This window comes from Mustela lutreola, chromosome 4, assembly GCF_030435805.1.
Source record: "Mustela lutreola isolate mMusLut2 chromosome 4, mMusLut2.pri, whole genome shotgun sequence".
Taxonomy (NCBI): domain Eukaryota; kingdom Metazoa; phylum Chordata; class Mammalia; order Carnivora; family Mustelidae; genus Mustela; species Mustela lutreola.
In genome coordinates this window covers 82587572-82601719 of record NC_081293.1, presented here as the reverse complement: position 1 = coordinate 82601719, position 14148 = coordinate 82587572, and the positions used below count along the sequence as shown (strand labels likewise).

Here is a 14148-nt window from a genome sequence, read left to right as displayed (position 1 = left end):
GTCCCATCACGTCACTATGGGAGGCTGAATGGCCGTGTCGCTCAGAGCTGTGTGTAGGGCTGAACTGTTCTATTTTGGTGCGTACAGCGGACCCGTGATGTAACCACTTCTACAGTAATGGGTCATTCCATAAACTACTGAGGGCCTATTCCCTCTGCGGCATATTTATTACATATATTCTAAATATACATTTATTTGTTAGGGCAAGTCCTTGTAATGACTCTGTAAGATGGCTATCCTTCATATTTTATGTTGGAGAAAATAGGCTTAGAGGTTAAGACGTTGGCCAAGGGCCGGCGGACTAGTTACGTGCTGGGATTACAGACTGCGTTTGTCTGACACCGAACCACAGCCTCCGCACTTTGTTTAACCCACACCACCAACGGGGTCTTCTTGCAACTGGCATAACCTCATGCTTAACCCCGTGGTGTCCTCTGGCAGGACTGTCACTTAGAATTAGTTAAATCTCTGACACGGGCTCAGCACCTCGCAGTTTGGGATTGAAGGCCGAAATGCCATCTCCATGGGCCACGGAGACAGTGAGTGGACTGGTTCAGAGTGAGCTCCCACCACAGACACGGCAGACCACTTTGTCGATCTCCATTGCTGCCGTGGCCCGGGGTCGGGGGGCCAGTGCGCTCCAGCCTTTGGCAGAGCTGTATGCGGAGGTGAGGTGAATTCTCAGGGCAGGTGTGACATGAGAAAGGAGGTCACACTAAGCTCCCTTCCCTGATGCTGGAAAAATGGGAAACCTGACTGTGGAAACTTCTGGTGAAAGCTGATTGTTCAGGGAACCTGGTGAACACATTGGGCTTCTCCGTGAAGGCACAGACCAGAGAGCTCCACCCAGGCTATTTCTCGTTGCCATTCCTACTGACACATGGGCATTGGTGGCAGGAGGCAGCTGTCTCCAGAGAAGAACACCACAGTGACCACGAGCACCACCATCACCACAATGAGAAGAAACTTTCTGACTATAAAAACAGGCAATGAAACAAAAGCCTTTAAAAATAAAAAGATTTTATTTATTTATTTGACAGAGAGAGATCACAAGTAGGCAGAGAGGCAAGCAGAGAGAGAGAGGGAAGCAGGCTCCCTGCTGAGCAGAGAGCCCGAAGTGGGACTCGATCCCAAGACCCTGAGATCATGACCTGAGCCGAAGGCAGAGGCTTAACCCACTGAGCCACCCAGGCGCCCCAAGAAAAGACTTTCTATAAAAGTTAATATTTCAATATATTCCTGTCAGGGGCAGACACAGACTCTGCAGAGACCAGAGCTTCTATAACTTTATGGTCTCCCTTTAACAAAATAAATAAAGAGCATCTGGGGGGGCTGGGTCAGTTAAGCTACTGGCTCCTGATTTTGGCTCAGGTCCTGATCTCAGGGTCCACACTGAGTGTGGAGTCTGCTTGAGATTCTCTCTCCCCGTCTCCTTCTGCCCCTCCCCCTGCTTGCCCTCTCTCTGTCTCAAATAAATAAATAAAACCTTAAAAGAATGAATACAAAATTATGAGTATAAAATGCCGTCACTCCGATCTCCCCCTGGGGCTTTGTAAAGGGACAGAACTTGAATTTCTAGCTTTATTAGCCTCACAGTGAATTTTCTCCTAATTCTAATACAAATTGAGATGATCTGGTTACGACTGAGGAACTGAAAGTTTTTAAAACTCTGCATCTAAGGGTGCCTGGGTGGCTCAGTGGGTAAAGCCGCTGCCTTTGTCTCAGGTCATGATCTCAGGGTCCTGGGATCGAGTCCCGCATCAGGCTCTCTGCTCAGCGGGGAGCCTGCTTCCTCCTCCTCTCTCTCTCTGCCTGCCTCTCTGCCTACTTGTGATCTCTCTCTGTCAAATGGATAAATAAAAAATCTTAAAAAACCAAACCAAACCAAAACAAAAAACTCTGCATCTAACCAGCTGAATATGTGTATCTGTATATTGGGAGGTGGTGAAATTCTCTTCTCTTGTTGAATAGCTCAACAAGCAAACATGCAGATACAATGGCTGGAAAGTCTGATGCTGGGAGGAAGGAAATTTAAGTTGCCCAGGTAGGATATATTCCCACGAATTAGGTTTCTGGAAGTTTAATTAGCTTCCAGAATGAAGAATCCATGAGACTCCACTGCATGCCACCAAATAAGCGAGATTCAAATAAGGGAGAGGGATGGATTTCAAGAAAAAAAAAAAAAAAAAAAAAAAAAAAAGAAGAAGAAGAAGGAAGAGTGAGCTCCCTCTGCTGGCAAACTTGTATCAGCGCAGAGCCCGAAGTAAAGGGATCCATCTGTCCACACCAGGAATGTGAGCGAATTGTAAGTCACATACGCGGTCCTTCAGTGATGACAAAAGGGCACATCAAGACATGCAAACCTCACATTTGATTTAGTTTTTCTATAATTTTTTAAAAAAATATTTTATTTATTTGTCATAGAGAGAGATCACAAGTAGGCAGAGAGGCAGGCAGAGAAGGTTGGGGGAGGGGGAGAAGCAGGCTCCCTGCTGAGCAGAGAGCCCAGTGGGGGCCTCGATCCCAGGACCCTGAGATCATGACCTGAGCCAAAGGCAGAGGCTTTAACCCACCAAGCCACCCAGGCAATTTAGTTTTTCTGAGAATGGTAAAGACTTTCATATGCTCATATGTCAGAGAAACATTTAGGGGAAAATGTCCTCTACATAATGGGTACAACGTGGCTCACACCAGGAGACCCAGCAATGCTTATTGGAACCGGGCTGGAGTACAATTAGCAAACGCGTGACAAACAGTACCCTCTCCAGCTGTAGGCAGGTGTCTACTGTGGTTCCTGAAGGAATGTTTGGCTCAGCCAACTTAACATCCCTAATGAGAGATCCAGAAACGAATGCTAATGACATCTTCATATGGTATGAAACTTGCAACTATTGAAAGAACAAGCAGACATATGGAAAACCATGGAACTGCCTACAATTTTGCAGTTTATTTAAAGAAAACCTCTGACCAGATGTTATGCTATCCATGGCCACTGAAGATAGAAGACCTCCAGAAGGATCAAGTTGAAACTGATTCCAGGAAATATTTAAATAAGATATGATAATGAGACAGAAGAGCTGGCCCTGAGAAAATGTTTCCATGGGAACGTCTATTTTTTTCCTCCCTGTGATATTTTAAATTAGAATACATATCCATCAGGGTTGGAAACCCTCAGGCTCATACCCCAAATCACTGGTCTGTGGCACATCTCCTGTCCCATTCTGCCGGCCGTCCATCACTCAGGGGCTGCAGGGTGTTGCCTACGGTTCAAACCCAAGACTCTGTGCCTTCACCAAGGTTTGGGCACCAGAGAAGATGAAGTCAAGGCTTAGTTTCTGCCTCAACAAACATCAGGAGCCAAACCTGTCTTACTTGCTTCCTCAGAAATGTTAATGTCACGTGACTGGCGTGGAGTAACAAAGCACACCCAATGAGAAATTAGGGGAGCAGCTTACGTGCTACTCAGGATCTGAACAGAATTTTGTTGATCAATGAGATATAACCACGAGACCACTGAGAAATCGCTGTGAAAGCCTTTTTGATTCGCATTCCCCTCAACTCTCTAGGGAGGCATCCGAGAGAGGTTAGCTTCCGTGGGACAGATCAGAGGAGAGGGTCGGAGGAACCATTTTAATCCAGGGCACTCGGACTGGTCAGCTGTTGAGCTGAATGGCCTCGCACTTCATTGAAACAGGCCGAGGACGAGCTCAAGACGCCCTTGGGGGCCTGTGAGGGAAAAGCCCCTGCAGCGGTTGTGGCTTCATCACCGTATGTACGTGGGAAGCAGGGAGCAGCTGTGCCCTCTCCTGATGTGGCTGCTGGAGTCTCCATCACACAGTCATTGTTTGGTACCAGAGTCGTAACCAGATAAACAGATCTGCTGTGAAAAGGAGACAGCGCTGGAGCACGAACCAGGTAGGGCTATTTCTCTCAGGGAATAACGAGGGATCCCAAGGACGTGCAGTAAGCCAGCCAGTTTAATTAGACGAGTGTACCCTTCCCCCACATGCGTCTCCTAGACCGCTGTCGTCCAAGTGTGGTCCCGGGACCAGCAGCATCCACATCAATTTGTTAGACGTGTGAATTTTTGGCCCCCACTGCAGACCTCCTATATCAGAAATTCTGGAGCAGTCCATGTTTTAACAAGCCTTCCGGGTAGTTCTAAAGCGTGTGAACATTCGAGAACCATTGTCCTGGACGACTGGCATGTGTCTTCTACCTCATCTGTTAGCAGAATCAAGACACCCACTGGGGAGCATAGCGGTGTTTCAAGGACAGCAGTTGTGTCCCACTTCTTCTAAGACATCTGCCTGTTACAATTCCTGCAGTGATCTCGAAACATCCTCTTCAGGCATTCGTCTTGCTCACCTCCCCAACCCCAATTCCTGCCCATCAGATCCTACACAGACAGCGGACGGCAAGTTCTTTGGCAATGGCAGCGAGAAGGAATCAAGACCGGCAGCATGATTCATGTCTCTTATCTCGGAAGACATCTGTTGCTGGTGGCTAAGCATAGTACCCTTGTTTTCTACGAGCCGCTCAGCAAGAATTCACTCTGCACCTACGAATATAGTCTCCCAAGGCTTTGAGGGATATTTAACAAACTTGGTGGCATGTTTTTAAACTCAAGGAATTACAGTCCAGCTGAGCAGAAGGAAACAATTAAAAGATTAAAGTTACAGACAGGCTCCCACTTGACTTTCCCTCTGCAACGCCCAGTACAGTGAGGGGCCAGGGCAGACCTTCTTCACGGACCTGCTCCAAGCCAACCCAGGAAGAGAAATTTTTAAAACTCAGTAGCGGGGTGCCTGGGTGGCTCAGTCAGCAAGCACCTGCCTTTGGCTCAGGTCATGATCTCAGGGTTCTGGGATCGAGCTCTGTGTCGGGCTCCTTGCTCAGTGGGGAGCCTGCTTCCCCCCCTTCTGCCTCACCCTCTTCCCTGCTCATGCTCCCTCTCTTGTGATCTCTCTCTGTCAAATAAAGTCTTCAAAAAAAAAAAAATAAAACCTAGTCGCAAGTGCCACACACATGCTGGATTGCCACTACATCCATCCCCAGGCACACTCAGTAAAGCTAGAGTAACGAGAAGAAAAAGGTTATGTCAAGATGTGCGGGGTAAGCTATTTTTCTTAACTCTTTGTTATCTGCTTATATGGGAGAGATGAACCAAATTGCTTCATTATGAAACTGAGAAGCGCTTAGTCTTCACACGGCCATGCGTTAGTTTCCGGTGCCTGCCTTAACCAGTCACAACTAGGGCAGCTTAAAACAGCAAAAATGTATTTTCTCACTATCCCAGTGGTTCCATGTTTTAAAATCCGGGTATTTGAGGGCTGCACTCCCTCCAGAGGCTCTAAGAGAGGATCCTTCCCATGTTTTCTCCCATTTTTAGTCGTTCCACGCACTCCTTGGCTCGTGGCCGCACTGGTCCCTTTACCCCGACGGTCACGCTGCCTTCTCTCACCTTCTCCCATGTCTTATGAAGGACACTTGTCACTGGACCCGCATAGAGCATCCGGGATGGTCTCAGCTCAAGCTGAACTGAATGACACCTGCAAAGACCCTTTTTCCAGCTAAGGTAACATTTCACAGATTCAGGCAGATGAGGATGTGGACCTGTCTTGTGAGGGCTGTCGTCTGCAAACATAAAACAGGCAAGGGTAGCCCTCCCGAGAACAGAACTGTGATCAAGTGCAGAGCTGAGGGCGTGAGGGTTTGTCAATGGGTTTCCCTTTTCCTATGATACATATATTTCCTTTGTAACTCTAGCTTGGCCAGCTCGGGTTTTTCATTTGTATTAGAAAGATTATACAAGGATAGGAGCACTTTCGATAATGCTTCAAGAAGAAAAGAAGACAAGATTAGAGGTGGAGGTAAATATAAAGGTGTTAAGAAGTAAAGCAGCAGGAAAGCAGATACAGTTAAGTAGGAGACATTTAATTCTCTGCTCCTTACTCTGCATTTCTTTAAATTATTCATATGCCTTACAAGTAAGAATCAAGTTGTATGTATTTATTAAAAGGAATGGCTGGACAGAAACCCAGAGCTAAAACCTGTTGGGTTCAAACCCACGTACCTGTTTTGTGACTTTTAGGAAAGTTACTTGATCTCTCTGTGCCTTAGTGTCTTCATCTGTAAAATGGAGTCCCTAAATGTGGGATTGTAAAGAGGATTAAATTAATAAAGCACTCAGAATGCCGGGTACCTAGGGAACAGGTACTGTTTGCTAAATAAAGAAAATAAACGTACCAGGTTCTGAGCTGACTTTTGGGATGAACAAGACAAACAAAAGGTTACATCCCAGGAGAAAAGAGAATCCTTTCAAAAATAAACTGAACACAACTGAGGTCCTGCAAAGGAAATAAACAGGCTCTTTAGTCGGTTAAATGATACACAGGGTGGGGGGGGGTCCTATTTTAGAAAACGTGAGGCGGGCACTGCTTTCTGCCAAGGTTGACAATCAAGCTGAGCCACGCGGAAAGTGGGGGGAAGCAGCATGAGGGGCTGAGATGTTGCTTCTTGATAAGACTAATTGTTTTATACTTTACAATGATGGGTCTGAAAGGGGGGGCACTCATTCTCCTGAGTAACTGATTCATTGTTATAATTTGTATGTTTCAACAGTAGCCTTACAGAGGGTGGAAACAGACAGGAAATTCTCCTCAGCCAGCAGGAGAAGGGAAACCCTTGGATACCTATTTCCTTAACTGCTATGGCAGGACCATCCTCCAGTAATCTTGAAGAGGAAAATCTTTTCTATGCACAAAGTAGCCTCCGAGCTGTGGGGTCTCCATGAACAGAAATCACACCCATGAGTAAATGTCACCTCATTACAGGTTTCTTAGATTCTTGCTAGTGGGTGTAGCCAACGTGCCCCACACACCAGGGCTGCAGGGACCTGCTTCCTAGGAGCTCACAGCCTATGTCAAAGCACTAGGCTACATGGCCTGGTAGTCACAGACACATTTATTATAAAGATATATTTCAGGTTATAATTCAGCATGGATGAAATTTACCTTCTTACGGCTCCCACTCCAGGTAGCAATTGAGCCCCTCTCCATTTCTCCTACATATGGATGTGTAAGACTAAGTTACCAGATCTCTCTGTGCCTCAGTTTCCCAGGCAGCAAAGAGGAGATGACAGATAATAGCACCCATTTCATACGATTGTGTTGGGATCGAATGAATTAATACACGAATTCTGAACAGTGTCTAGTTTGTAGCAAAAACCAGGTATTAAATGATTGTAGTTATGACTAATATCACCAGGAAAACTTAATTTGCAACAAAGTAGAAGCAAAGAAAACAACTAAGGGTCACCCACGCATAGGAACTGCTCTGCACTAATTAGCTTACGATTTGGACAAGTAGTTCCCCCCCTTGGGCTTCTGTTTCTCCTGGGTAAAATGAGGACAATGGAGGTAATGAGTTGTTCTCTAGCTGTAACTTTGTAGAACTGTTTCTAAATTCCTCACTGATGTTTCTCTTGGGCTCCACTAATGGTCCAGCTCTTCTGCCTTGCAGGGGAAGAACCATAAAAAGGTTTTCTTCCATTGGTGCAACTCAAGCTCAAACAACTTACTTTAAATAGTTATTCAAAGGGCATAGGAAGCAGATGGTTGAGTGTGAGTTCCAAGTCAGTGGCTCGGGAAAGAACCCTGGGAATATTAAGGTAAAATCTGGAGATGTGGATTCTTCTGTTTGATTTAGGATGTTGGAAGCTTTGGGGACAATGCCCTCGAGGGCAGGGTGAGGGCACTGACAATCGCCGCAAGGATAAGATGGTGTATCTAGGGATGGAGCCCGAAATAGAGATGCGTCTTTTTATTTCCCGCATTTTTTTTCATCCTCTCCCCCCTCCCCCCTCTCCTACTTTCCTTGTTAGGCCCGTTGACAGTAGCTTTAGCAACCAGCACCAGCTCCCTTCTGGTTCCCACTCCTTTCTCTGGTGCTTGCTTGCTGCCATTATTCCTAAGTGTCTTACCCTCCGCTGCCTCGGCTGAAAACTAGGATTGCTGGTTTCCTCCAGTGAATGCTCAGGCATATACAAATTAGGAGCAACAAGCTGATGTTTGAAATTACCCGTTTTGTTTTCATGGCCCCCAGACACAGACTGGGGAGGGGAGATCTTTCTCGAAGCAGACCCAGCAGACAAGAAGCTGTGTGTGAGGCGGGCAGAACGTGCGGCTGACCAGCTCTGCTCGGGACCGGCCAGCAGATCTTGGGGTGGGTGGGTGGGGGCTGGACAGGCATCTGCACACTGACTACCCCAGCCGGTGGCACTGTGCCTGGACCGGCTGGTTTGTCCATGAACCTGATTTTCAATTCCATGATTCATTACTTCCTTGCCAGGGGAATTTTCAGACCAAAAAGAAAAAAAAAAAAAAAGGAAACCTAACAGATTTATGGATGTCTTAGTAAACATAAGCAATGCAAAGATGTTTTCTGAGGTCACATGTGGATGGGAACACTGAACTGATAAAACCTGGAAAGCACAGCCCAGTCTGAATGAGTGATGGAGGCTACTGAGCTGTGATCTCAGAGCTCTGCTTCCCAAGGGTGGTCTGGCAGCACCAGCGTTGCCTGAGAACTTGCCAGAAGTGCAGGTCCCTGGGCGCTACCTACTGAAGCAGAAAGTCTGGGGGTGACACCCACAGGGGGATCCTAATATGCACTTGGGACTGAGGACTTTCAGTTTAAAATAGTCTGCAATCGGGGCACCTGCGTGGCTCAGTCGGTGAAGAGACAGCCTCTGGCTCTGGTCATGATCCCAGGGTCCTGGAATCAAGGCCCATGCTCAGTGGAGAGCCTCTTCCTCTCCTTCTGCCCCTCCCCCCTGCTTGTGCTCACTCACTCTTTCTCAAATAAATAAAGTCTTTTTAAAAAAATTAAAAGAGTCATTGTCTCTGCTGTATCCCTGCACTTGGCACTCTCTCAACCTGGAAAGTCTGGCCTCACCTTCCGGGTCACCTGGTCAAGCCCAGGAGGATGCTGCTGGAGCCTCTCCTCCTCAGGCTGGGACCTGTGACCCTGTCACACTGTCGCACAGCACCCAGGTGTGGGGGGAAAAGGAGATAGGTTTTTTTTTTTTTTTTAAACATTTTATTTATTTATTTGACAGAGAGAAATCACAAGTAGATGGAGAGGCAGGCTGAGCAGAGAGCCCGATGCGGGACTCGATCCCAGGACTCTGAGATCATGACCTGAGCTGAAGGCAGCGGCTTAACCCACTGAGCCACCCAGGCGCCCAAGGAGATAGGTTTTATTTTTAACGTCTAGCGACTTAAAAAATGTTGAGAAGACAGTCATCGCATACAATTTTCTGTTAAAAAATTCTGCGTTTTCCTCTCATAGGAAGAAGCATCAGGCCGTGAAATGAACATCCAGGGTTTGGATCTTCTCACAAAACCATATAGCTTTAAGGTCAACTTCCATTTTGAGGCCTCAGTGTCTTAATCTCTAAAATGGAAGAGAATGCCTTTCTACAGTAGTTTGGAAAGCTAGAAATCATATATAGCACTATCTAGCATAGAATACCCACTAAATAAAGGGCAACGGGTGTTATTTTTCACAGTGAGACTTTATATACTGCACAGTGAAAGCAATAGATTTGGTCTTTTTTAAATAACAGGACTGTAGTTCCCCTAATGTCTCCAGGTTCCTAGAGGGCTTTGAAGGAAAGAATGCTTTTATGTTTCCAAATAGAAATCCTCCAACTGAATTCAAAATGACTTGAGTGACTGAGAGATCGAAACAGCAAACAAGACGACTAGGTGTGTGGATGTGTGTGTGTCCCCCTGAGACAGAGACAGGGAGGGAGGGGGCCAACTTAGACAAACATGTCCCTTCTCATGGAGCACTTCCCCCTACACGGTGCCTGTGCCTGAGCTCCCTCTGCCACCAGACAAAGGGAAGGGAAGGGGAGAACAAAGCGACAGTTTTGATTCTTCCCAGGGCTGTTCATAAGCAAGTGACTTCCTGCCAACAGGCCTGGTCCGTGAAACCCCTTGGTGACCTCGAAAGCTAAGCTAAGAAAAGGAAGGGTCACAGAGTCACTGCCAAATAAACACAATGGGAAACTGATGGTTGGCATAACCGAAATTTAAAAAAAGATTCTATGGGGCTCCCCAAACGTAGAGTTACCTCCATAAAAGTGCCTTTGGCTTCCTAGTTTCTGCTGTTCAACCTCGCACATATGACCGGCCAGGATGGCCCTCCAGAGGTCACACTGTGGCATTCTGTGTATTTGGGACTGAACGGCAGGCAGCTGTCCGGGGGGCCCAGTGTCACGAAGAGTGGGGTGTGTATCTTGCCTACGGGCATGTCGTTGTCTGCTCACCATTAGTGCCCAGAGAGACAGTGAGAGAGCTCATCTGCAGAGGAGACTCGGCTCAAAAGAAGACACTGTCCTGCTTGGGGTCCTAGAGGCTCTCCAGGTCCTCGCCAGTCCTTTCCCAGGCCTGCACCCCCTGTGACCTCATTGTCACTTCTCCAGCTCTCTTCTGCAGCTGATAACCACCCGGGCCATAAGTAGTGTTGTGCCAACAGTAAATGCAGATGATTTTAACCTTCAGAAAGCAGACCGATGTTAAGGGTGGGGCTCAGTATCGCTGCATATGACCGATGCTTAAGTTATGGAAGAAAACCCCTTACAAGAAGGTGGTTATTTAATGACTTCCTATGGAATGGGCTAAAACCACATACACATATGGGAGAGCTGACACTATACCAGTGAGGTTTTTGCCTCTTTGGTTTGGATCATAAACAGAAGTGGAGTTATTCAACACGTTACCCATGGGATGGATGCCAATCAGTTTTTTGAAACCCTCTATTGCCACAATTTAAGGATTAAGATGCTCTGTATGTCTCCTGCCAACACCTGCATAAACATGGTGTGAAACCACCTCCCAGCGGGAGTTTGGAGAGAAGACCGGGTGGCAGGAAGTGCTCTGATTCGGGGATGGAGGGAGCAGTTATATGTAAGTTTCTTTCCTTTAATTCATTTGCTATTGTCTTGGAAGAAATAATAGGAGAAATCATAAGAAGTATCAAATAGAAAGATACTGATGTATAGTTAATTTTGACGAACTGCTAGTTATTTTCCCCCAACATGCTAACTCCAACACCAAGACCAATGATCTGTGGCAGAACCAATGGCTATCCAACACCATCCTAGGACACCGCCTCTTACACCATTATTGTCAGTAAAAAAACCAGAATTCAGTTAGGTTCCCAACTGTCATACTGTCCCATAGACCTGGTGTTGACTGTGGGTCAAATCTGTCAAGTCAACTGATTTCATAAAACTGCTGAGCGAAGACTGGCTTTCCCATTTCTTTTCTTTCTTTCTTTCTTTTTTTTTTTTTTTTTATAAGAAGTTCAGACTAATATCAAACGAGGAACTTTGTGTGATGCGAGGAGAGGATATGGAATTCCATCCTCGGTGTCTATAAATAGAGTTTACTGGAGCACAGCAAGGCCCATTTGTTGATGTTTCCTCTGTGGTTGCCTTCACGCTACAACAGAGTTGAATAGTGTAATCAAGAGTGTGTGGCGGCAAAACCCACACTCTCTGCTCTCCGGCCCCGTGCAGAGAGCACGTGTGCGTGCCGGCCCCGGGGACAGCCGAGCCTGCTCTGCAGCCTGCGTCTGTCTCCAGTGTCACCACGGGTCCCCAGGGGCGGAAATCGTGTCTGTCTCCTGACTGCTGTTTACTCAGATTGTGACCCACGCTTTGTGCGTTGTTGGCATTTAGATGTATTTGTCTCACGACTGGACTAGAAACATTTTCCCTGGCAGACACGTACAAAGATATAGAATATCCTGACCCTGCCTTGAGACCTAACGAGGGACCCTGAACAGACATGTCATCAAGTGTCGGCTCAGGTCAGGATCTCAGGGTTCTGGGATCGAGTCCTGCGTTGGGTTCCTTGCTCAGCGGGGAGTCTGCTTCTCCCTCTGCCCTTCACCCCACTCTCCAGCTCTCTCCCTCTCAAATAAATAAGTAAAATCTTTATTAAAAAATAAAAAGAAGGAACTTCTGCTAAAGGTGTTTCTACAGGAAGAGGTAGGCTCGAGGGGGTGTTTGGAAAATTTCCCTCCCATTATTAAGCCACGTACTGTTAGGGCCTGGAAGACCCCGGATGTGTTCCCCGGTGTCCATCCCGAAGTACTTTGCTGACCCGCCCGCGACTTTAAAACTACCCGCGGATCTCACGAAGGGCTATGTTTCCCTAGCAAGTCCTGTCCTGGCGTCATTTCAAAGGTACATTCTGGAAACAACAATCTTCTGGCTCTAGACTCTACATGCGGTTTTGGAAGAAAAATATGGACAAACTTTCAAGCCGAACCAGAGGAATTCTGCCTGAAACACAGTTTTGTGCAGGTGGCTGTAGCCTCCAAGGGATTCAGAGCCTGCTGAGTTTTGAGGTCTGTTCCTGACATCTATCGCAGCATGTATAGGACTTGAAAAAAACATACCCACGATGCTAAAAATACTCCACAGTCCACCCCGACGGCAGACTGTCGGAATGTTATATTCTGATTTTTATACTTCCTGCTGATATTTGGACATTTTCACAAGTATGGTGTTTACCATGATTTTGTGTGTGGGTTTTTTTTTTTTTTTTTCCTGTATAAAAGGGTGGCGGTGGACTCAGGCTTAGGGAGGGCAGCCTTGGGAAAGGACGCATGTCGTGGGCCATCATTCCCAGCTGAGCATGTACCCCAGGGGCTTGTCCATGGAGCTGATCTTGGGTTTGGGCCCCTCTCAGATGTGGGGGTGCGTCTGGAGGATTCTCACCATATCGACACCCCTCCCTGGCCTAGCTGGCTCCCCATGTCTGTTGGGTCTCACTGGTGGTGTGATTTGTCACGGGCTGTGAGCTGGAGGGTGGTCACCAGGTGGACAACCTCAACCAACATGCCAACCGTCACCTCATCTTACAGACATGAAAACCAAGATCTTGCCTCTCCCATCTGTAACTGGAAAGTGGCAGTGCGGCCAGGGCTCAGATCTTTGGACTCCCAGCGTCTGTATTCTGACCACACTTGCTGCCATGTTTGTAAACACCCGAGACTCCCGCTGACCTGGTGTTTTGACCTGTAGCTCCAGGTTACACAGGTCCTGGGACACAGGCTTCCCCAGGATTGGAGCACCAGGGGTTCCCTATCCACCGGGAGCTGTGGGAGGGGGAGCTATGGGTGGGGGGTGCTGGCTACCTTCCCAAGTTTATTGGGACAACTGTGGTCTTACTGATTTTTGTTTCTGTTTTCAGAATCCAAGCTGCACGACCGTTCAGATTAATCAGCAAGAAGTGGAGAGGCTGTACACAAACACAGGTATGTTTACGGCCTGACGACTTTTTTCATTCTTGGATGCGGCTAAAATTCTCAGTGCTGCCCTCATACTTTGCAATATCTGGGAGCGCTGCTGTTTACTGGTGAGCAAAGGAGAAACTCGGGGAAGGCGCCCCTTATAAACTCTCACGTTGTGAGCGTAAGAGCTCCAGAATCCCTTTCAGGCCGGGGAGTTCACAGACTGCAAGTCTCCGCACGAAATGTGACAACAGGGGCTTATTACTAATGAGCAAACTGGAACAAAGCAGGAGACAGAACAAATTGAAAGCACGCACACTGTGATTCAGGTTTACTGCGGTACTTGCTTCCATCCACACTGTGACTGAAACACGGAGAAGAGTGGAACAAGCCACGAACTTGTCTCCGCTCCATCCCAGCCAGCCTTTCCTCTTTCAAACAGAGACGGCCTCTTTGTTTGTAATATTATGTGTGCCAGTCCATGCTATTAGAGTACGAACGTTCCACTTTCTTTTTAAAATATTTTATTTATTTGGGGCACCTGGGTGGCTCAGTGGGTTAAAGCTTCAGCTCAGGTTATGATCCCAAGGTCCTGGGATCGAGCCCCACATTGGGCTCTCTGCTCAGCAGGTAGCCTGCTTCCCCCTCTTTCTCTGCCTGCTTCTCTGCCTACTTGTGATCTCTGTCTGTCAAATGAATAAATAAAAATCTTAAAAAAAAAAGACTTTATTTATTTATTTATTTGAGAGTGAGAGCGTGCACAAGCAGGGGAGCAACAGAGGGAGAGGGGGAGGCAGGCTCCCCACTAAGCAGGGAGCCCAATGTGGGACT

General features: G+C 47.2%; 1 protein-coding gene across 3 annotated transcripts in view; it reads right to left on the bottom strand.

Moving 5' to 3' along the window:
* Window positions 1-14148, bottom strand: part of CHRM3 (cholinergic receptor muscarinic 3) — a 502304-nt gene that overhangs the window by 21521 nt on the left and 466635 nt on the right. Inside the window, exon 5 of one of the 3 annotated variants that reach the window (XM_059170341.1) lies at window positions 6077-6148. The exons of the other annotated variants lie outside the window; for them this stretch is intronic. The gene's annotated coding sequence lies outside the window, so the exon portion shown is untranslated. The remainder of the gene's footprint in view (window positions 1-6076; window positions 6149-14148) is intronic. 3 annotated transcript variants of the gene reach the window in all.